General features: G+C 35.5%; 2 long non-coding RNA genes across 2 annotated transcripts in view; one reads left to right on the top strand and one right to left on the bottom strand.

Moving 5' to 3' along the window:
* Positions 1-24,667, top strand: part of LOC127983472 (uncharacterized) — a 49,537-nt gene that overhangs the window by 16,507 nt on the left and 8,363 nt on the right. The gene's annotated exons all lie outside the window — the stretch shown is intronic.
* On the bottom strand, positions 17,678-24,554 carry LOC127983473 (uncharacterized). Its single transcript, XR_008160451.1, has 4 exons — positions 24,408-24,554; positions 23,032-24,028; positions 21,560-21,636; positions 17,678-20,037 (listed from the first exon to the last, which is right to left on the bottom strand). It is a non-coding gene; the product is annotated as an uncharacterized LOC127983473 (long non-coding RNA).

The raw sequence follows: 24,667 nt of genomic DNA, 5'->3' as shown, positions 1-24,667 counted from the left end.
AGTTTGTCAGATGAATTTAGAGGGTGTTTATAGTTGACTGTAGCTTTACATTTCAGTGTAATGATGTGTATGTGTGTTACTTCTGTTGAGATAGTCCATAAAGTATTGTTCATGGTTTTGTTATACTTCTTAGTGTTTTTATTTAATTGTATTAAATTGTATGTGGCTTGTTTTGCTTGTTTTATGGAGAGCTTGATTAATCAAGCCAATAAACTACTCTCTTCCTTATTGTGCCAATGTATCATTAAAAATGTATACAAAGATATAAAAGTGATATAGACCTAATAGAATTACAGTAACTGGCCTCTATAGTGGCAAACTAGTACAATTTCAAAACAATTAAGGTGTAACAAATCCTCATTTACAGACTTTGGTGGTTAGATCCATACTCTGGATCACAGGTTTGAAACAAATGATTTATAAAGGTTTCAAAAACATCCTTAAGAAGTGGTATCAGTTTTGCAATTTATGATTAAAAACAAATACAGAGAAAAGAAGACCAATATATAATCAGAAGCGGACAGTAGTGAAGTATTTTTAGTATCTGTAGTTTATCAGTGTATCTTTTTACATTTGTTTATGCAGCGCGATACGCAACACAACACATAAAAACACAGTATGAGTCATAATCAGTAATCATGTTCCCACTGGATGCAACAAATTCCTCGTTTGTAATGGGTTTTATTGTATTTGTCTCGTCGTGCCGGACACAAAGCATCACAGTGTGTTAAGGGGCGTAACATTTCCATCACACGCTTGAGGTATTCGGCCAATCACAATCCACTGGATAGCTGACCAATCAGAGCACACCTCGCTTATCAGACCGATGAGCTTTGTAAAAATCAGCGCGTTTCAGAAGGCGGGGAGAAACGGTAATGTACGGTATGTGGAAATTGTGTCCTTTGAACCGTAAACCACATAAACACATTGCATTGCACGTAATAATGTTCTTTTTAGCAACATCACATGACCCCTTAAGCTTCAAAAACATGTAAATTAAAATAAAAAAACATATTGTTCTGGACAAAACAGCATGTGCAAAGATTTAGTTCATGTCTGTAAAGTTACATCCTGCCCAAAGTAAGGTTCTCCGAATCATTTGAAGCTCCACCTCGAGTTTAAAGGTTTACATCTGATTCTCCACTACGGGACGGCACATTTGCAGTCCGCCAGATTTTACAGAATTATGTGCTCTGAGGAATTTCCTTTCGATGGTTCACTTCAAACATCTGAGCTGCATATGAGGCCAACAGCATGGGAAGGCTGACCCGTCAGAACCTTCACACAATATGAAAGGACCGCTGAGGATTTACGAACACCTCATTAGAAGTCATTCTCTAAACGGGGACCGAGAGCCATTTCTACAACAATTGTTAATGTCGGATGAAGGTGCTAATACCCAATTTTCTCAATTAAATGTATCTTGATTAGAAGATTAGTGATAAGATATTTGTACTGGAACACCAGACTAAAATATTGAGTAAGAAATCTTTTTTTGCAGTGTTGTACTTCTGGCTGGTTCTGTGGTCTTGAGTAAGTCTGCTGACTTTCTGACCTGCTGTGTGGGGCTTTGAGCCAAACTTGCGATGTCAACTCGCAAAACACAACAGTAAATCAGCAGAGGTCATGGTGTGAAGCAGGACATGAAACAAGGCTCAAATCAATACCGCATCCATGGAATGAAAATCAGAGGTCGGTGTGCACCTAATATTAGTACTCATGAGATGTTTTCATATCATCTGTCCGAACAGACATGACATACGAGGCTGTAACAGCAGCTAATTGATGTGTGTGGACAGGAGCGCGAGTCGCAGATAGAGAGATGGAGAGGGACGGCTGGAACGTGCCCTAGAGAAAGGCCTGCAGGTTTTGAAGAGCCTGCTCTGAGGTTTGGCGAGGCTGATTAAGGGTTATGACATCCAGACGCAGTCTAAGCCTGCAGGTTTGGATGAGTGATAGCAGACCAAACAGGCCTGACTCATGCTAATCTGGGATCTTAAGAAACGGTCCTCTGTTACAGTAGAACATGTGTAGCTGCAACAGATCTTGAGTTGCCATTCTGAATTGACTTTAAAATTAGAATTCAAATCAAATTGATTTGTTTAGTGCTTTTTACAATAAACATAGCTTCAAAGCAGCTTTTAAATATCGTTAGATTTTGTTCCATTAAGATTTAAATGTAGGTCTGTTTTTGGTATATTAATAGATGTAAATATTGGTTGGTTTAGTTCTATTAAGAGCTTTAAATGTTGGTCGATATTTTGTTCCATTAATACACTTAAATATAGGTTTTGGCTAGGTTTTGGTCTCTTAATAGATATAAATATTGGTCTGTTTTGGTCTATTAATGGATTCAAACATTGTTCAGTTTTGTTCCGTAAAGAGATTTAAATATCGAATAAAATCGATTTTGTTCAAAGCAAGAGTAAATGATTCTCAAAAAGTATTAAGGAAAATAAGATTGGATGTTACAGACGAAAAATCTGATTTAAACGTCAATCACGTAATTAAGAGATTTCAATAATGGTTGGTTTCATTTAAGCAAGAGTAAAGCATCAGTGAACTTAAGATGTGATTGGTTATCTTAAGTGAACACTAGAGTCTTTAGTTCTGAAGTTGAATTGCGTGACTGTGTTGAATTGCAATTCAGTAAGTTCCTTTTCTTGTTACAACATTTTGTTTCATCCCGAGTTTTATGCAACACTGAAGCAGACACAAACAAAAGACCAAACAGACCACATTTTTGATCATAAAAAGCATGCACGCGATTTCATGCAGTTTCGTGCTTGAAAATGTCAGTTTTGGTGCACTGTGAGTGTTTGCTCATGTGCATGTGCGTGCATTTGAACATGAGTTAACTTAATGGTTAAATAAGCTAAGCTAACAAACCATTTCATGTTATACCCAGTAAAAGAAGACTTTTCAGTGGCTTTTATTAGAGGTCAAATGATGATATAGTAGAGATGAACTCATAGCTCAGGCATGTTTCTGTGGTAGTCGGTTTTTACGCATATTTGAATGTGCCCTCTAAAAGCCACTCTACTAGTAACCCAATACGACAATGTTAACCTAGAATGCACTTCTGTTTAGACACCATTGTCATTTCATGTTCTGACGGAATGCAATAGCTTGCAAACCAGTAGAACTCTGACCTATTACAGAAGCTTTGGAAAACTTGTCCATGAGCTCATATCTTTAAAACAAAAAGTTGAACACAAGTTCTGTAATATTGTTCATGCTGGATGGGTTTCATTTGGATGGCAACAGTGGTGCCTGCCACAGTTATGAATTTAATGACCAGCAAAAGAAGCACACATCACAGAACAAGTACCCTTGTACTGTTGTCAGTGATTTGTCAGTCTTCCCTCATACCATATAGAGGGCAGTAACCGTAATAATTCATTCATTACCAAAAAAATCTATGCCATGAATAGGTCATTCAGAACCTAAGAATTACCTATTACCGTGTCCAAATATATATGATAGTATATTGTGCATGTGTTAAAAATTTAATTACCATGTCCAATTAGAAAATAAGAATATAAATAAGTAATTCATTTATTTTTTTGGATAGGGCAAAATACCTATTGAATTGTTTTTAAGTTTTAAGTGCATGTGTCATTCACGACATTGGTGCATAACAAATAACATGCCACAATTTTTGTTCTGTTGTTTTACCATGGCAGTACATTCAGTGCAATTCAGTACTATTAACATTCATGGAGTTCCACGGTACATAAATCATCTGTACAATGCTATATATCAAAGGTACCACAGTTTTACAATCTGATACGATCATTGTGGCACACAGTATGATGATAGTATCAGATGGTACTTTATGTACCATGGTACATTTAGTATTTGATGGTACATCCACAGTACTGTTTCATGATCTGTAATATGTGTAACAGCACCTTTTAATTCTGTGGCCCTTTTGTCACTCTCTTGTGTCTCATTCTTTCTCACATGTAGACTATTATGCATCTCATGCACACAGCATTGCTATTTAAGTTTTTTCATACCATCTTTATTGCTTGTCGAATGGGACGTGTCCAACAGCTGGAAGCCGTTGCGAGCCAGATATGTGAACATGGCCCATGGTTCTGTTTTCCACTCATTAAAAAACAAGAGCTCACTCATCATAAATCCAGTGTCATCTCAGTGCTGCTCACGTCTGGAGGTCCAGGAACCATGGTCGGCACTTTGCCATTAGCGTAGCGTATTTAAAGCAACAGGTTATCCGGGTCTGTCTCGAGCATGTTCACGTAATGCTTTAGGGACCGTCGTCACTTGATAAGTATTTTTCAACTTTCTCGTAAATCCCTCTTTGAGTAGCACTGGAGCGTTGGAACACAGGGGCCACATTTATAAAGATATGCATGCAGTTCATCTTTAATTCAAGTTCACTGTGCATACGAACATTAACACCTTACATTTTTATATCCATTTCTGGTTAAATTAATTCTGACTTTTGTCACTTTTGATGCTGTGATGCACGTCAACAGGGTTAGTGTCTGATGGTGTGTTAGTGTCGTTTGTTATATACTAAGTCAAATACAAAATAAAATTTTCATTATTAGATACTATGTCTTAATATAGACATTTAAAATATATTATAATACACTAAATCATATTTCTGAGATAATAAGTCAAAATTATGAGACTGGTTGCACACCAAACAACTGTACTGAAACCCAGCAGAAGAGGTGGTCTCGTTCCCCTTCCAAATTAACTCTGGTACGATTGAATGGATGAACCAATGAGTGGATGACCTTAAGCACGTGTGGTTCTGTTTACAGTTTCTGGTTCACTTGCAAAAAGGGGTGTGGGAAAGCAAAGCTTAAAAAAATAAAATAAAATAAAATAAACATTTTATTTGGTCTGGAGCAAAGCAAGTGAACTAGCAGACTTTCCAGGTGTGAATACACTCTAAGTTAATATTCTGAGATATTAATTGATAATTATGACCTAAAAATCCTAGTTATTACACAGAAAGTCAAAAATATTACATACAAGTAACAATTATTAAATAAGAGATACTAAGTGTTACTAAGAAATACTAAGTTATAATTATGGGATAAAAGGACAAAATTAAGATACAGTCATAATTTTGACATTAAGTAAAAAATATTAGACGCCAAGTCAAATTATGAGATACTAAATCATAATTACAGTATAAGTCAAAATTGACAGATTAAAACATGATTATGACTAAAGTCAAAACTTTTCATCTCATAATTATGAATTATCAGGACATGTATTTTACTTTTTGGTGGAAATGGGCTTCCATAGGTTAGGGAATTGAATTCATGTATAACATTAATTATAATCTTCTGATTCATTAACCCTTTGTGCTCATGTGCGTGGTCCAGGTTCGAGATATGCCCTCATCTTATTTCTGTTGCTAATTACTTGTCTCTTTACTGCTGCTCCCTTCATTAAATCAGAAACTTTCGGAGGGACTGAACTGCTCAAGGCTTGGTATCAGAACTGGAATTTAAAGACAAATCAAATCTGGAAATTGATTCTTTGAAGCAGCATGGCATTCGATGTGATGGCGATGTTCCAGTCTGCTGATACCACAGATGGGAATAGATTTTAACCTCAGAAAACTTTGCATAACCTTTTTCCCTGTGATTCACCCATGCCCACCGACCCGCTGTAAGTGTTTCCATGCACAACAGTGGAACTTTGGTTACAGTAAACCAGGTGGATGAACTGGTTGGAACTGTGGAATCATTGTGAATAAATACAGGGAGGAGGAGGAATGCCAACCCAAAAATAGAAACCGAAGTCATTATAATTAAAACAATGATGCAGAGAATGTTTGTCACCACATTGAAGAATAGTTATTTTACTCTTATTTAGGAAAAAGTGAGAGGAAAGTAACAATTTTATTTTAGTCACAAAAAAGGCCCTTAAACGATTCCCTGGTTATTTTGTGGCATGGATGATGGTCACCTCTGCATGTTGTCATTCTGAGGAGATGAACCGGGAAGATCCCATCATGGCAGCGCTTCAGGTTTGGACATGATTAATTCTTGCCCTGCAGTTAAAGAGCTTATGAAAGAGTGAGAATAAACACAGACTTGATGCTTTAGCTTCTTATATTACACTTCACTGCTTTCGGAAAACAGTTTGACTTCATTCACAAGAATTAAATTAGGAGTAATCTTGCATTTATGCTGCATTCACATCATGAGGGTATTAACATAATTACATATTTCAACTCTGAGCTGGTCATTTTCTTGGACATGGAAATGTTCATAATGGCAAAATGGATCCATATGCGGATTTAATGTTGTTGATGCCACAATAAACACACTTTTAGTTATTAATTATCTGTGAAATCTATGTTGCATTAGCTTTAATAAAATGATATATCAAACAGACATATGTGCAAATAGCTATATAACTAACCTTATGCTATAATTTAGTGTCAAATAAATAATTCTTTGGCTTAATTCAACTGAAATGTGCACAGTGGTTCCACATGTTGAAAATGATTTTCCATAACATTAAATAATTTAAATAGCACATGAGGTAGAATGAGTAACCTCCAATAAAATTAGATATGGCAAAGTAACTTGATAAACCTCTTTTAGGATAACTAGGAACATTTGCATGCTAATTTCACATTTTCTGCAATGCATGGGATGAACAATACACAAAAAGGAACAATTTAGTGACACTTGTACAGTATTTGTTCATATCAAGGTGAGTGGAATAAAACTTTGTCCATAATGGCCTCTCTTTCATACGGAACCCCGCACATGACAAGAAAAGAAAAGTAATCCCTCGATTTGCTATATCGTGTACACAATTTATCAAACTGAGGGAACGAATTAGTAAATCGTGTGCAGAATTTAGCATACTTTTTTCCTGCATGCCATGTGCGTGGCTCTGTACTTTCGCCATCTGTGGTTGAAACATATAATTGCACGTCACTAGGAGAGTAGCTTGATTTGGAGTATCTGAAAATGTGAAATAGCAGTGAATGTCATATCAAAACCCTTCTAGATAGATGTTAGAATCATTTCCAATTTCAGAATAGAAATGTCATCTGAGCAATTAAGAAACATCTGTCATTCATTGTGGTTCCCTTTGACTCTGCATTTTTTAAGATTTTGTTGTTTGTGGAAACACTACTGTCAATCAAACTATCGTGGGAAAGGCAGGTCTCTGTGACATCACAAAGACAGGCATCTGAGATCTGCTCAATTTGAGAAAGGGGTAAAGATTTTAGTAGAAAAAAAACAACAACAACAACAACACTGGATTTTTATCATTATAGGGTGGTTGTGTACGCACACTGCCAACACACATTTCAGTTTAAACAACTTGTAAAAGTGCATGTAGTAGCATCCGATGACCCCTTTAAACATCTGTGAACGGAACCTCAGCCTTCTTGTTGTGACTAAGGGCGGCATAATCAGGATAAGGCAAGTGGATGAAATATTTGAATTAATTATATTTAGTTAAAACGCCACTTATTTGTGTTTCATTTAACATTTTTAAAACATAGTAGACAGTTGCCTATACAGTGTCAGCTGAACAGTAGGACACTAATATTCCATTCTGAACATAATTCCATTCGGAATCTTCACTCAGTTCCCGTTATGCAGGGCATCTGCGTCCAGCGTCCTGGGTAACAATTCCAAAATAACATGAGCTCATTTTTCAGCTATGAGGGAAAGACTGTTTCATACATGAGAGCCGCACGCTAAAGTGTGTGTCGCCACTAGATGTCAGGCTGGTTGTGTAAAGAAAACCTTTTTCTTCTGGAAAGGTGACATAGAACAGGGCCGCATATTGTTTCCCTCATAATATCATCTTTTCTTTCTTGCCTCTCTGTCGGTCTGTCTGAGTCTCTCACTAGAACATTCTAACAGCTCGTCAGGGAAAGGAGGATATGTTTCCACTGCCACATTTCACCCCAGATCAACCGCGTCTGGAAACTCAATAACTCGCATAAAGAGGCAGTGAGTCAGAGAACGAGAATCGTGCTTCCCTACAGCTACCTATACTGCTAAAACAGTCCAGCGTTTATGGCCATTATTAGTGGCGTTTGCTGAAGCAAGCATTGCTATTATTGCTCAAAGTTTGGTTTAGTGATCTAACCCCTAATAAAGCTTAAAGACCGCTATAGCTAAAATCATGCAATCATGTGCTGTCACTCTTTTATACGATTGCATTTGCAACTTTGGCCTGGTGGCTGATAAAAAAAAAAAAAAAAGAGCAGAAATTCTTTTAGACTTGTCCTACTTTTTGAGACACATCCCATATCTAGAGAGCAGAATATCACAGAGACTTTGAGTTATTTTGATTTGGTCCAGTAGCAACCACACATTTCAGTGCATTACCACACCTGTAGGTGTTTAATGTAGCTGTCATACACAATACAACTATATTCCAAACAATTCAGGATCTCAGATGAAATAGTGGAATCCTTCATAGAGAATAATGATGCTCTTCCAGGGATGATTACACACATGTCACCCTTCTGCATGACTTCATTTTTCAAAAAATGAGCTGAAATTAATATAAAGCCTGTTTTATACATTAGATACTTTAAGTGTAACCCAGCGCCGTTGTAATTTGTAGGTCTTCGGAGTAGCTCCTCATGATTTCTCATGGAAAAGGGAGTTATAGGAAAAAATAACAGACAGCGGAGAATTTACTGAGGAACTGAGGAATTACATCTCAGAAACGTCTTGTCGCACATGGAAAAACTATTTTGGATGGATGCGTGTCAGTTCATCAACATGCTTTGTGGGTTATGCAAATGCCTGGAGTTTCCCGTAATGGGAAAATAGGGAATTTTGGCTGCGAACTCCATGTCTGTCTTTGTTCTGTATATCTGATGCTCTTTCAGGACTGTGGGATAGTGCAACAAAATCAAGTTAGGTTCATTCTTTTTCTTCTGGGAGGAGGTTATGAACCAGAGAGCAGGAAATCTGTATCTTCTTGTTTTGTTCTTTGGTGTTTGTAAAGAGTACGTGATTTCAGATGAAGATCTAATACATTTCATTACTTGAAGTCGTGAAATGCAATGTTCAAATGGATTCTGAGACATGCATGCTAGCAAAATGTTTTTTTTTTCTGTTATCCATAAATGTAAATTATGTAACAATCAGCATTTCAAACCATTGTATGCTGAAGTATTGCATTTGGCAGACACTTTTATCCAAAATGGTTTATTGTACTGTACATTGCATTCAAGCTACACAACTCATGGATCGAACCCATGGCCTCAGTGTTGCTAGCACCATGTTTGAGCTTCAAGGCATTCCTTGTTCTTGTATAAGGACAGAACATCTTTTGTCAGTCTGATCTTAAAAAGGTTGCAGTCACAACTTATGATGCTTACAGATCATTAGTCAGACTCTAAATTGAGTGCAATGCAGTCTGGGATACATTGTCTCATGCAATGTGCTCATTTGTATATACTGTATGCTGTACATTCATGTAGTAATGTATCCTGTAATTCCATGCATATAAATATTGTGCATATTGTATACATACCAGAAAAGCATTAGGAGTAGCATGTGATTCTGAACATTCAGTATGTGTAAGTGACACTTCATTCCCACGACAGCATCTGATGTTTAGACTTGTTTAGTGTGTGTAAGTGTATGTCAGAGAGGGCTTGTCTTCATCTGGAAAGCCGCAGGTTTGGATGGGATTAGTCATGTGCTACAAATATAGGCGGTTTATTGGCATTAATGGTTCCATGAAGAACCTTTAAGATTCCTGGAACCTTTCCAATCCAAACAAGGCTCTTTATAGTAACAAAAGGTTATTTTAAGAATTGAAGGGTTCTAACTGAAAGGTTCTTTAGGGATGGTATCACTGAATTAAATAAATATGGTTGTGCTATTATGAAATGTAATTTTTGGATTTATTTGATATCAATGCAACTTTCATAGTTGGATATATTTATTCCATTATTGCATTATTACTTATATCTGACTGACCATTCATGACACTTTGCGGTCGAAATCATTCAACAGTTTTCCTACGTATTTCAGTCATGTTTCTTAATCCTGACATAATAAAATAATTTCAATAATAATTAACCTCTTATTTGATTTAGCTCTTGATCATCCTATAGCCTACAGATATATACAGCATTATACCCTTTGGATTACATGGAGATGGTGTAGTGTTTTATCAGCTTTTCATATTGTTTCATATCAAAAATGTACACACAGGCTAGTCTTCACCTCCAGTTGACTTCAGAGAAACCTGTAGAAACATCACAGCCAATAGAGGAAAGATGTGGGAAGTGTTTGAAAACCTTCATTAATTTCTCAATTCCCTTTGGACCCTCCTTGTGGGTGTGATATATGAGTGCATTAGTTTCTGGTTAATTGTATTTGATTGTACAACTCACATTTGAGCATCTCTTGAAATATATTCCGTGCGGTTAGCTTGGATTCCCTTGTGCATATCTGTTTGTTCAATATTTTCTTTTTGGTGTATGGAGTGATATTTTCCGTAGCTTTCTAGTAGTAGCTCTCAAGGCTTACATCATTGGCTGTCTGCCGAATGCATCACTCTCTGACAGGTAGAGAATATCTGCGGCTCAGCTGTCATCTTCTAGACATAACAAATGCTTGCTCAGATCTGTCTGACTGGCTGACCTTGAAGAACCGAAGTGCCACGGTGACTCTATAGGAGTTCAGGGTTTCTTTCCACCCCCAGAAACGCCCGCTGTGCCTGACACGCTTGAAGAGCTGAAAGCTTTATAAACACTCATTACGGAGATCTAGCCACTGGCTGTTTCTCAGTCTGTTTCTGATGTAGAGCGGTTGTGGTTAAAATGCATTGTTCTGCGCAGCTCACTGGCTTGTGGACTCACCTTACTGATATTTTTATCATATGAATATGGCTTCCCAGCTAAAAGGGAATGTTCTTAGAACTATGGCAAGGTTCTCAAAGTTAACAGACATTCATTCTAAAAGCAACTTTAATAGAATGTTCATGCAAAGTTCTCTGGCCCTTAATAATGCTTCTAAAATGTTTGCACAGATGCACCGTTTATGGAACATTTTTCTGAAACATTAGTAGGGTGTCCGCTTTTTAGAAAATGTTAATACTTTCAAAAGTAACTTTTTTTCTTTTTAACTTTCAAGAAATCCTGAAAAAAAAAAAAAAACCTTTCAAGGTTTCCACAAAAGAATGAGGCGGCACAACTGTTTTCGACATTGATAATAATCAGAAATGTTTCTTGAGCAGTAAATCAGCATAATATAATGATTTCTGAAGATCATGTGACACTGAAGACTGGAGGAATGATGCTGAAAATTCAGCTTTGATCACAGGGATAAATTACATTTTAAAACCTAAATAGAATAGATTTTATTTATATTTGTTACAAATATTTCACAATATTGCTCTTTTGTATTGTATTTTTGATCTAATAAATGCAGCCTTGCTGACTATAAGAGACCTTAACCTCAAACTTTAGAAATGTAACTGCAAGCCATTGTTATTTTAGAAATCGGTTTGATTTTTCGATGTTTTTGGACTTTCCTGTTGTATATAGCAACAAAATGAATGTCAGAGTTCTGAAGTGGAACCTTGATCCCAAATCAAATTCTAAAAATGAAACACCCGTTTTAACAAGTCTGTCTTTCTCCACACCTTGCAGTTGTTAATGGATACAAAAGAGCAACATAAAATCACATTGACGCAGTAAAATTGCATTTTCCAAGAAGCTTTACATCAGGGAACAGAACGAGGTGGAAATGAAGGCAAACATCATGGAAGGAGCCATAAAATCACAATTGACATGAATGCAGAGAATTTCTGCGCTGTGACGCCGGACCTCCCACATTTACTGAGCAGTTTTGCAGATCTACTGTGGTATTGCTTGTTTTGAAGTGCATTGAACTTTTTACATAATCTGTAGTTAAATTAATCAGCCATTTAATCAACCGCACAATCTTATAATTACCAGAAATGTAGTGAGTCCCTATACCATTACAAGAGCATCAACATGAAGTGGCTTGCATATTATCTTTTATGGCTGATGCAAAAGATTTATTGCACCACAGAGACAATAGGGTGTGTATATTGATCTTAAAGAATTTTACAGTCTCCGTTTATTGGAGTATTATTGTCGTTTGCAGAATCGTTGACAATACGTCATCTGTGGTGTTCTGAATAAACTTTATTTACATACGTAATGTGAGGTAATGGATTTTTATGCCCAAAACCTTCAAGGAAGAATATGAGTGCCCCATGAGCATTACTGGTTTCCTAAAACTATAATTGTTCATTGTAATAGAGCTGCATAAAGCATTGCATAAGTGCAAAAAAAAAAAAAACATGCAACATAAACAGGACAACTGAAAACATATGTAGCACTAAAACCTGAAGTTAGTCTGGGATAAGTTAAATCATGAAAGCTTGTCTAATGTTTGACTGGAGAAACTGTATCAACAGCTTGACAACTGAGGTTTATCCTGGGATTTTGTTACTGGCACACCATCTCAGAACTGATTGTTCAATTGCTGTGATTTTGCATTTCCAAACTCAAGCTGCTACACTGAGGGTAAAAATAACTAAAACAGCAAGCTAAAGTAAGTTACATTCAGATAAACTTAAATACTTATCTGCAAACAAAATCTATCTAATAGACCTGACAACTACAAATGATTTGAGAGTTTTCAAAGTAACTACATTTTTGTCTTTCAGTTCAGCTACTGACATGGCAGAACAGTTTAAAGTTGTGAAACAAGGTAAGTTAGAGGAAAGCTTCACCCAAAAATAAAAAATAAATTGCTCAACAGATGAGTTTGGAGAAATGTAGCATTGCATCACTTGCTCAGCAATGGATCCTCTGCAGTGAATGGGTGCCGTCAGAATGAGAGTCCAAACAGCTGATAAATACATCACAATAATCCACAAGTAATCTACATCACTCTTGTCCATCAATTAACATCTCATGAAGCCAAAATCTGTGTGCATGTAAGAAACAAATCCATCATTAATGCATAAATGCTATGGAATGCTACATTTTCCAAATCTGATGAAGAAACAAACTCATCTGCATCTTGGTTGGCCTGAGGGTGGGTACATTTTTGGCAAATTTGCATTTTTGGGTGAACCATTAGTTCAAGTTTGTTTAACAGGACAGTGGGCAATGCAATGCATCTGCATTCATAATCACAATAATCTTTTCGATTCTTAGTAAACATCCCTAGTCTTATTGAACACAATTCAAATGTTTTACTTGTTAATCACATTGGGATCTCCCTCAAAACTGACAACCTTGAGTAATGAACACAAAATCCTCAGCGATTTACAAAGGAACTTTTTAAATGTTTCCTGATTTCAGGAGAAAACAAAAGGATGCGTTCAGCCCGTAACGCGTGTTGCCAACTGTTAAACACGGTGAGAGCTCAGTACTGTTATGGGCAGAGACCTTATAGCTCTCATTATGTCCAATGATTGCTGTGTACGCTTGTGTAATGGCCTCAAATGAATATGAGGTCATTTTTATAAGACCAGCTGCATCCTACATTATGAACACTATTCCCATATGATGTTCAAGAGCTGTAGCAGAAACGCCTTCAATCACTCACCACATCTTAACGTCACTGAACCTTTATGAGAAGACCTTCGGCACTAGCTGGATTGAATGCCATGCAAACTTTTGGCATGCAGTACAGTAGGTTTTGTAGGTTATTTATCGTTTGTAATTTTTCTTATTTTGCATATGCGAAAACAATCCATTAGTAGGCCTTGAAATTTAAAGGGGCAGCGTATAACTTTTGCACTGCATTGTTTCAGCAGTCTGCCAGTGGTGTGATAAATGAATTGGTCCGGGTCAAAAATGATGCATCTCGCCCACCAGATGCAAATTCAATCACTGCTATTATATGAAATCGCTTGAAGGGATTTTTGTAGGGAGGGTAGAAAGATTTACATTTACTTAAGAGAGTTAACTCCCTGTAATTCATCAGACGAAGCCTCACAGCTGGCCGTGTTCTGACGCCGAGCACTTTGAGGTGGATTATCAGAGCACTGTAATCAGGCCAGAACACAGATCCTGATTGTCGGTCTCCTTAAAAGTGGCAATATTTCTTGCTGTTTTAGAGTAGAAAGGGGCATTCCTTGTGCCTGTGCTGCTGGGTTTGTTCCTACTATACTGAATACAGCAATGCAGGTTGCATAAGCTTCAGATAAACTCTGCTGCTTTGTTGCAATTTCTAACTTACTTATGGTCACTTTGTCACTGCAAATAATATGTCAAAGGCAAAGTCACCTGAAGAGTACTAGACGACTTTCACAGTCAATGTTATTTTAGTATTTGAAGAGTGGCACTTGAGCTTAGGTTATGGTGGACTACAGGGTATCTTTCTGTCTGTGTTTTCTGTCAATGTCAGTTGTGTTCAATCTCGTCTGACTTGTTTATCCCATATATGCACAGAAATTTGTGAAATGTTCAGCATGCAACCATGCACTTTTGCTAGCTAACTGTTATCAGACACCATAACTTAGATTTAAGGTTGTTCAATGAAACCTCTTTTGTTTAAAATTACTTTTTATGCGAATTTTGCCCAGAGGGTATTTATGTATGACTTGATAAAGCAAATTAATTGGTTTGATCAAGTGATTGGGAAGCAATTGCCAATTGTACGGAATGTGCTATTAAGAGTTATTACAATCTTTATGGTAGTGAAATCAACCTGTGAAAATGGGCTCCAAAATAAAAACAGTGTTTGCATCGTGAAACAGGCTATAACTTCTATGATATTAAGATATTTTAGAGTTTTCTTCTAACATGTGTGAAATCTTGGGAAACTACCTATATCCTTTTTTTTTTTTTTTTTTATTGTTGCGAACATGGGCCAATAGCTTAAAGGCAAAACCATGCATTCTGCACAAATATCCCTCAGCCAGGAAATAAAACATGATAATCGGTGTATTTCAAGCCATGTACTCATTAAAATTTATGCAGCAGATGTATGGTTTTATGAGTTATGGAGCGTGAAAGATACAGACACACACATACACACACTTCAATACTGCAAATGCCACTGTTGCTCTTAAGCTGGCTTTGGCCTTTTGCTGTGTTTACTAGTTCACATAGTATTAAATGGCTAAATTACTGATTTATTTTCTTGCATCAAAATTCTTGGACGTGAAAATGACGCAGATTATAACATGCAGTTCTGTGTTACTGTATGCGCTCAGAAGTCAAACGTTCACACGTTAAGGAAGTAAGACATTAAAACAGCATACATAATCCTGCTGTTTCACAGATTCACACGCCGTTTTTACTAAAAGGCCCATTTAACTTGATAAAAATGGATCTGTCATGTCACCGCTCTTGTTTAGAGAATATGTTTCCAATTAGAGCATGCAACATTAAATGCATCATTTAAATTGTTGCTTTACACATGTCTACTTTGGCACCATTGCAGCGTCATTGATTACAATGGCTTTTGCTTAAAGAGTAGATTGGATGTTAGGGACTTATGGTGTGTGTGTGTGTTTAGATAAAGAATCTCAGTGTTTTTATAATCGTATGGAAGCCCATCTGCCGCTAAATAAAAAATATCTAGTAATAGATGAATAAAAAATAACGAATTACTTTTTTTTTATCTCACAGTTCTTTTTTTCTCACAATTTGGACTTTTTTCCTCAGAACTGCATGACAAACTCTCAATTTCAACTTTTTCTCTTGCGATTGTGAGTTATAAAGACTGAATTGTGGGACATGAACTGGCGCAAGTCTAACAATTCAGATTTTTTTCTTGCAATTCTGAATCATCTTCATGCAATTGCAACAGTAACAATTTTGGAACAGGGAACACTTATAGAAAATTATACTTGACTCAATAAATTTCTAATTTGCTGCTTATTAATAGTTATTGTTAGGTCGTTGTTAAGTTTAGGTATTGGATAGGATTAGCGATGTAGGCATTAATATGTGTTTAATTAGTACTAATAAATGGCTAATATTTTAGTAATATGCATACTAATAAGCAACTAGTTAAGAGACCCTAAAATAAAGTGTTACCATTGCAACTTTAGATCACACAATTATATATAACATGCAATTACAGGCTTATATCTTGCAATTTTGAGAAACATGTCAGAATTGCAGGATAAAAAGTCACAATTTTTTTATTTTTTATTTAGTGGCGGAAATGGGCTTCCATGAGAAAGTATTTTGGTAACACTTTAGAATAAGGTTCCATTAGTTAATGTTAGTTAATGTATTAATTAACATGAACAAACAAGGAATAATACATTTATTACTGTATTTATTCATCTTCGTTAATGTTAGTTAATGAAAATACAGTTATTCATTGTTAGTTCATGGTAATTCACAGTGCATTAACTAATGTTAACAAGCACAACTTTTGATTTAAATAATGCATTAGTAAATGTTGAAATTAACATGAACTAAGACTTATAAATGCTGTAGAAGGATTGTTCTTGCTTAGTTCATGTTAACGAAAGTAGTTAACTAACATTAACTAATGGAACCTTATTCTAAAGTGTTACCAGTATTTTTTCTAGCATAATATATGTTATGCATGCTTTTTAATGCATGTTTTTTTATTTTAGTTTTTTGTGAAAAGGTAAATAATATTTAACCATTTTCCCTCAAAACATTGAGTCTATTTTATTTTAAAGTAGTCTGTTATATAGATCTGTTTCATGCAATCTAAGATCTTACTGATTTACATAACGAGCATCTGAATTTCATCTTTCTTTTGGCCATATAAATATCAGCATCTGCACCAATTTTACTCAGTTTGGGCCTTTAAATAAATTATTTTTTCTTTTGAGTATGAGCTCCATAATTTTTAATATATTATACAATATAAGCCATACTATATAAATACTATATATCATACTATATAAATATGATGCAAACTGCTTTTTACAGATTTGATACTTGCCAGTCAAACAGTGCAGTCGTGATAGGCAATATGCTTTTCTGAACCTTCAAAGTCATCTCATGATGTTTCATAGAGGCGTTTGTGCAGCGCTCGTGATTAAAGCCAATTTAAGTTTGGCACGGAAATAAAGTTCAGTCCTCTAACTACTGCAAACGTGGCTTAAGAAATGCACAATAAACACCCATGTGACTGCACTTCTTTTAACTTTAGTTATTTTCAGACGTTATTGGGAGTCCACTTAACAAACCGTTTGGTTTCAGTCCCCTTTACTTTGTGTCCACATCCAAAGTCTTCCTGTATTTTAAGCAAGTCTATGTATGGAACGTCCTGTCTTAGAACAACTAAAAATTGATGCATGCATTGCATGCCATGGTTAAAGTGAACATTTCTGTGCACAAATTTGGCAGAAGATGAAAGATGTTGGTCAAGACAAGGAAGTGAAATCTGAAACCGATGCACTTTAAGGATGTGTTGTTACCATGTTTATTAAATCTTTTCTTGGTAACAGTCCAGAAGGCATGAACACTCTTAATTATCGAGTACACGTACGTGTTTGTCTACAGCTGCTGTATGGTCCAGATATGCGTCAGATCTCAATTGAGGCGTGTATAGATTTGGACTTTTTACATGAAAGATCACAGATGCATTTAAACCCTATCTGGGCTTTAGCTTTAATATTTCAGCATTGTTTTTCTTGACTGATTACGCATATTTATATAAACTAAGCACAGTTTTGTCACAACAAGTAACACAGCTGTCAAAACGGATTTTAATTTTGTTGTACAGCTCCACAACATGTCCACCATATGTTTCCAGATCGCTTTATAAAAGTAAACATTGACATGAAAATTTTAAAAAGAAATTTACAGAAATAAAAACACAGTTCACCACATTCACAGATAGCTTTATAAAAATAAATACTGACATCAAAATGTAAAATTTGGAAATGTATAGAAATAAAACCGTTTGACATCCAGAACCACAAAATGTCCATAACATTTTCAGAAAACTTTATAAATTCATATTGACATCAAAATTAAAATAACAATAATAATATATAAATAAATAAACCATTAATATTTAGAAATAAAAACTTGTTTGTTATGCAGAATCACAAAACATCCCCCATGTTTCAGATATCTTTCTAAAAATAAACATTGCCATCAAACTTGAGTACAGAAATAAACAGCTTGCCAAAGAGAACCATAAAATGTCTACATTTTCAGATAGCTATATAAAAACAAATTGACAAACATTTGAAAATAAAAAGAATAGAAATGTACAGAAAGTGTGCCATCTAAGCACATATTTTCAGATGGCTTTATTAAGAAAATATTAAAAATACAAATTCTCACATGAACAATAAATAAAAAATAAGTGTATAGAAATAAGAAAGATTGCCATGCTGAACCCCAAAACATCCACCTAATATTCAGATGGCTTTAAAAAAAAATTGACATCAAAATTTAAAATAAAAAATACTTCAAAAGTATATAAATAAATAAATAAACTGTCTGCCAAATCTTTATATCAATGTCATAATAAATAAAATAAAAGATGTTAGTATAATCAGTGTCTTATATTTGTTCATTCTGTTTTAATTGGCTTGTAACACATTAACTCCGAGTTCAGTGTGATTTCCAAGAATCAGCATGAGCGCATTCACTTGACCTGGATGCACCATTTCAACAGACAACAGAAGCACAAACATGCCATGATGATGCATTTGGAGCTCTCTTAAAGACCATCGACTGTGATCTTTTGTTATCTTCTGACAGAAACGCTTTGCACTTTGGTCAGATGCTGACTCAAGCTGAAGAAATGGTTAGGTGTGTCCTCTGGCAAACGCTGCTCCTCCAAAGCAACCCCAGGACGTTAGCACACAGAAGACCACAGTCAGATCTCTGGTTACAAAATAAATACATCAATAACTTCTGTTTCTAGTGCTCAGTCTCTCTTCATACACTAGACACTGGATGTTGAGCAAAGTTTCCATCTCTTATTACACTGCAGGCAGAGTTTGACTGATGGAACATAATATTTTATACAACAGTCAAAATGCTTGATGACCCACTTACATTACTTGAGAAGTATACCTTTGTGTTTGTGCTGAATGGCCATCCATGGCTGCTCCAACATCTACCAGCAGATGAACAGTGCCATGCTCGTCAACAAAACATCTACGACTTGGTTTAACCATCAAAAATAGTGTCATTGGGTGAAATTGGAAAAGCAAAATATGACAGAAAATACAGTAATACAGTAAGATAAATAATGTTATTCTAAATATTATGAGAGATTGATACAAGAAAACCTATAACTCGATGCATTAAATAATGTTACTAAAAATGTGCCAATAATGAAATAACATTGTAATATTTTATTTAATATATTTAGATATACCCTACCATTCAGAAGTTTGGAATAATTGCATAAAAAACTTTTTAATGTTTCTGAAATAAGTCTATTCTCCTCACTGAGGCTACATTTATTTGATCAAAAATACAGCAAAAACTAGTATTCTGAAACATGATTATAAAATAAGTGTTTTCTATTTGAGTATCTTGTAAAATGTTATTTATACCTGTGATGCAGAGCAGAATTTTTCAGCATCATTACCCCAGTCTTCTCTAATTTGCTGCTCAAGAAACGTTTCTCATTATTATCAATTTTTACAGGATTCTTTGATGAACAAAAAGTTCAAAAGAACAACATCATTTGAACATCTTTTTGTAACATTATAAATGTCTTTGATGTCATGTTTGATCAATTTAATGGACCCTTGCTGAATAGAAAATTAATTAAAAAAAAACAAACAAAATGGTACTGATCCAAACTTTAGTAACTGGGAATGACCGTATGATGTATATATTTAGCCTGTGGATGGTGATGCAACCTTGTCTTCTTGACTGGCTCTTTTTCTGTCTGGGTGGCTCAAATAATGGAGTGTGATGCACACACACAAATGTAGTCTTGTTGTTTTTGCACAGCGTGCAATGAAATGCTTCCTTTGGCATATGAAAGCGTTTCTCTGCCTCGCCTTTCATCTCCACAGATGTGAACGATCGAGCTGGGTGAGACACAGCATGTGCACAAACACTGCATCCTAAATAAGAACAGAAACAGCATAATTATTCATCTCCAAATAACAGGCTATTCCACTGCAAACATGCGGGGTCAACAGAGGTCATGCAGGAGTTTTGTGGAACTGTTTTTATTGGATGCAATCAAAATCAGATGGAATCTGATTCTTTGTATCACTACTGAAGTTTGTTATATAAATTAATTTGCACAAAGAAATGGCTAGTAAATAAAACAAAATAAATAAAAAATAGCATAAAAAAGTGAAACATTACTGAAAAACTGAAAAATTTCCACCAATAATTTTGTTTTTAATTTACAGCTCAAAAATTATTTTTAATAGTGATGATGGAGAAATTATTCTGACCTTTTCCTAAAATAAATCAGAAATTACAAAATTTAGTAGTATGGACATTTTGCATTTAGCATTCCATCACTTGTTCACCAGTGGATGCTCTGCAGTGAATGGGTGCCGTCAGAATAAGAGTCCAAACAGCTGATAAACACATCACAATAATCCACACCACTCCAGTTCATCAATTAACATTTTACGAAGTGTAAATAATCTTGTTTGTAAGAAATAAATCTATTGTTAGGATGTTTTTATCTGTTATTTCTAACCAAAATACGAGTCCTCTATCCATATTAATGCTCTCTAAACTCATCTGAATCAGGAGAGAAATGTTTACAAGTCAAAACAGTCCAAAACAGTTCTAAGCAAATATGTTGGTCAATTTTGATGTGAAGGACAACAGGAGAAGGACTTTTTTTTTTTAAGGAGGGAGCGTTATTATGGATTATGGACTATGGTATTTTCATCAGAAGCGAGAGTTTGAAGTTAAGCAAATCTTGATGGATTTGTTTCTTACAAACACACAGCTTTTCACTTCACGAGATGTTAAATGATGGACTGTAGTAGTGTGGATTACTTGTGGATTATAGTGATGCTTTTTATCAGCTGTTTGGACTCTCATTCTGACAGCACCCATTCACTGCAGAGCATCCATTGGTGAGCAAATGATGGAATGCTACATTTCTCCAAATCCAAACAAATGTTAATATTTCGGTTAACAATTGTTTTAGTCTAATTCTTCTACCTAGTCTAGTTAATGTTACATTCTTCCCTCTTTTCCACAGAAAAGTATTGAAAGCTTCATATGACACAATGATGCTTGATTGCTAAATGCCACACTTGAGTTGTGTAACATCCGTTGGCATCTGGTCCAGGCATCAATCCCAGCGTGTGCTGCTGGGCAATGCATGATGGGTCATGGAAACACGGCTTGTATCAGCAGGGATGTCAGCTCACACAGCAGTCATACTAACATTTACCCAGGAAGCATTAAACTTTATGTGTTTGTTTATAAGACTCGATCTTGATTGCAAACTGAAGAATTTTAAGCATGTATTAGAGTCTGCTTGTAAACTAAGGATGTTCCTTTTCTTTCTCTCTGTGCCGTTTTCAAAGGTTTAGTACTTTTACTGGTGCACAGTGGCAGTAATGACTTGATTTACAGGGTAAGGCACTACCACAAACCATCACTCACTTCATTCCCACCATGTACTGCTGCTCTGTGTTCTAGTGCAGAAGTCATTGGATAGCCGTGGGGAATCCAGACAGGACCTGGGGAAGTTTTTAACCATTTAAAGGGTTTTTATATTAGACAAATAAATGGCTTGCAGACCAGGGTACAGTTACACCAAGTAGACATTGTTTTACCCAAAAATGGAATGCAACATGAATTTTGAATCAGAAACTGAAAGCATGTTCATTACAAACACTATACAACTCATTCTTTATGCACTGAATTTTTGTTTACAATTTGTATTAGTTTAACTGAAAAATATCATACGTGCTTAAAAACAGCACATTAAGACAACTGATTTTTATTACAAGGTTTCAGAAAGGGTTTTTATGCAAACAGGGCATTACCTAACTGAATATGCACTAATTTGCTTACATTTCTACATTTAAAATCTGAACATTGGATGAAGAAAGGTTCAAAATTCTTTCTTCATCTTGTTGACAGATTATTTTATGAATTTTGGATCTCTGTTTTTATGACTCCATAAATCAAAAAAATACTGTCAACAGCCAGGAAAAAATACACTTTGACCACTTTTAAAGAAAAAAAAAGGTTCTATAAAATCATTTAAAAAATAAACTGCTTTTAAAAATATGTATTGTAATTTAAATCCACAGATGCAAAGTGTTATAAAATGGTCATTTAACTGTGTATTTTGGATGTTTTCTTTCCACTGGTTTGAAAGAAGTCAAGTTACGAAAGCGAAATGGCTCACAAATCTCAAAATTGACCAGTGCCTGAAAAAACAATGGTTTTGCTTGAAATGTCTTAAATAGATAAATGAATCGTAAAAATGAGGGTCTCATTACTGACCAATATGTTACCGTAATGATGGGCCACTCTTGCCAAGCAAACATGGCAGTTTAATTTCACAATCGAAATATAAAGGAACCACAGCACTAATATCAGATCTGAAATCCCGTTTGTTGCCTAACCATTGCCTGCGAAGCATTAACCTCATCAACCGTCTGTTTCTAGTCAGTTTCAGTGAATGCATTTAAAAGTAGAATGCATTTCCGTTTGTAACAGCTTGTAAACTGGGAAGGCTGTCTTTGAGTTTCTGCTGAATTGGAAACAGATCACACTTTCCTCTGCAGCCATTCACCTGCGTTCGTGTTTGTTCGCTACCTTTCTGCTCTCCACCAGAGAGTTCCTCTGCCTAACCAATCAGAAGTGGTGCAACTACTTCGATAATTGATTAATCAACTTCCAAAAATCTCATTTTATTTACACATCTCATTGAAAAAGCATGCTTGCATCTCCTCAGCCAACCCAGGCTTAAGTGTATTGATCAAAGCTCGGATTGAGAAAATCAAGCCATTAAGCAGCACTGTGTTTTAATTGCACAACCTCACGAAATCAAAAAGCACCGATCTACTGCTTTGTTTTGGAAAGTGAAATGAATCTATGGAGTCTGAAATGAGGTTGCATACCATCACTAATGTTGAGAAGTTGTTTTCACTTGACGTCTTGGATATCCACAGGACACTCCAAACAAATAGAGGAAAGCAATTGAAGAGAAAGAAAGCAATCGAAGATGTCAGTGAAAACAGAAGTCAGCTGTGTGGTGTGAATGTTAACATGTAGAACGGAAAGTCTATGCTGTCCGACTTTTCTAGTTGCTAGTAAATAAATATCTGGTTGCTGTGACCGTGGTGGAATGGACTTGAAGAAAAAAACTAAATGTTTTAAGGAGTGAATTCATTTAAAGGTTGCACCACTTCTGTGTGCATCTTTTTCACTATCCACTAATAAATGAATGTGCAAAACATGACTAAATAAAAAACTTTCTAATTTAATTAGGTTAAAAAGTTTTTTTTTTAAATTGTAATATTGTTACAATATTACTGTATTTATTTTTAATCAAATAAATGCAGACATGGTAAGCAGAAGAGACTTCTTTTAACTAAAAAATCCTATCGACCCCAAACTTTTGACCTTTAGTGTATTATTTTCTAGTAATGCATGGCAGCAATAATTTATAAAATAATTATAGGGAAGGACATTATAACCTGGTATAAATCCAGAATTTAAAAGCAAGAAGCAGCCTGTGCACACTAGTTATCTCGACACTTGATGATCAGTAAAACAGGATTTATTCATCAGGATTCATGAGTCAAGCTGATAATATGAAATTAATCTTAGGTCAGTATTTTTGCATTTCCATGACATTGAAATTACACACGTCACCATTAATGTCTGAATACCTTAGACATCTCATGAGGAAACTTCACACATTCAAGAATCTAAAGTTGAAATATAGTAGCCGTTATCTAAACTACATAGAAACAGCTTTTATGTTTGCTTCTATTGTGCCAGAAAATGAAGAGGACATCTGTTTGTTTTACCTGACGGATGTGGAGTCATTTAAGGTCGTTCGCTGAACTCTCTTCCTCTTCTTTTTCGGCGCTCATACACCATTTGTCGAGTCTGCATGAAACATGAAATCTGTTTGTCTTGAGAAGTTGCATGAAAAATAATCCACATAAATATACACAAACTATAAAAACAGCAAGACAGAGCGCAGCATGAACAAGAACAAGGGTCAAGTACAGCACTGAAGTAGCGGGATCCTGAAAAATAGATGCTGTGCAACGATAGCATGAACTGTTTCTGTGTGAAGACCGCTTTACTGTCATGATAAATGAAATGCATGAAGGACATAAAGAATATTTTTACTTCTAAAGCCAAGGTTAGTCTATTTAAAGCATTTGTCTGACGCAGTAATGTAATCATTTGGGTTTCAGCATTGAGAGTCCTGATTATAATCCACATTTCTGCACATACAATTAAACTAATCAAGGCTTACTCTGCATAATTTCCACTCCCTATCCACACGGACGGTTTTCTGTTTTCCGTATATCAATTTTGATTAAAATATCAAATCCTACACAGTCTCCATGTGTAGCATGCACTTAACAACCGCTTGTTCTTTACTGAGCGTATTGTTCGCTCCCTACTGTATCTGGCACTCAAAGTCTGTTCATGCATTCACTCTTTCAGCTGCTTGAACAATCATTAACCTCCCATGTTGGATTTTGTCATCATCAATATTCGGCTACTATGTTG

Source organism: Carassius gibelio, chromosome B20 (assembly GCF_023724105.1).
Source record: "Carassius gibelio isolate Cgi1373 ecotype wild population from Czech Republic chromosome B20, carGib1.2-hapl.c, whole genome shotgun sequence".
In the NCBI taxonomy this organism is placed as follows: domain Eukaryota; kingdom Metazoa; phylum Chordata; class Actinopteri; order Cypriniformes; family Cyprinidae; genus Carassius; species Carassius gibelio.
Note: the sequence above shows the minus strand (reverse complement) of the source record. Positions and strands in the feature narration are given on the sequence as shown.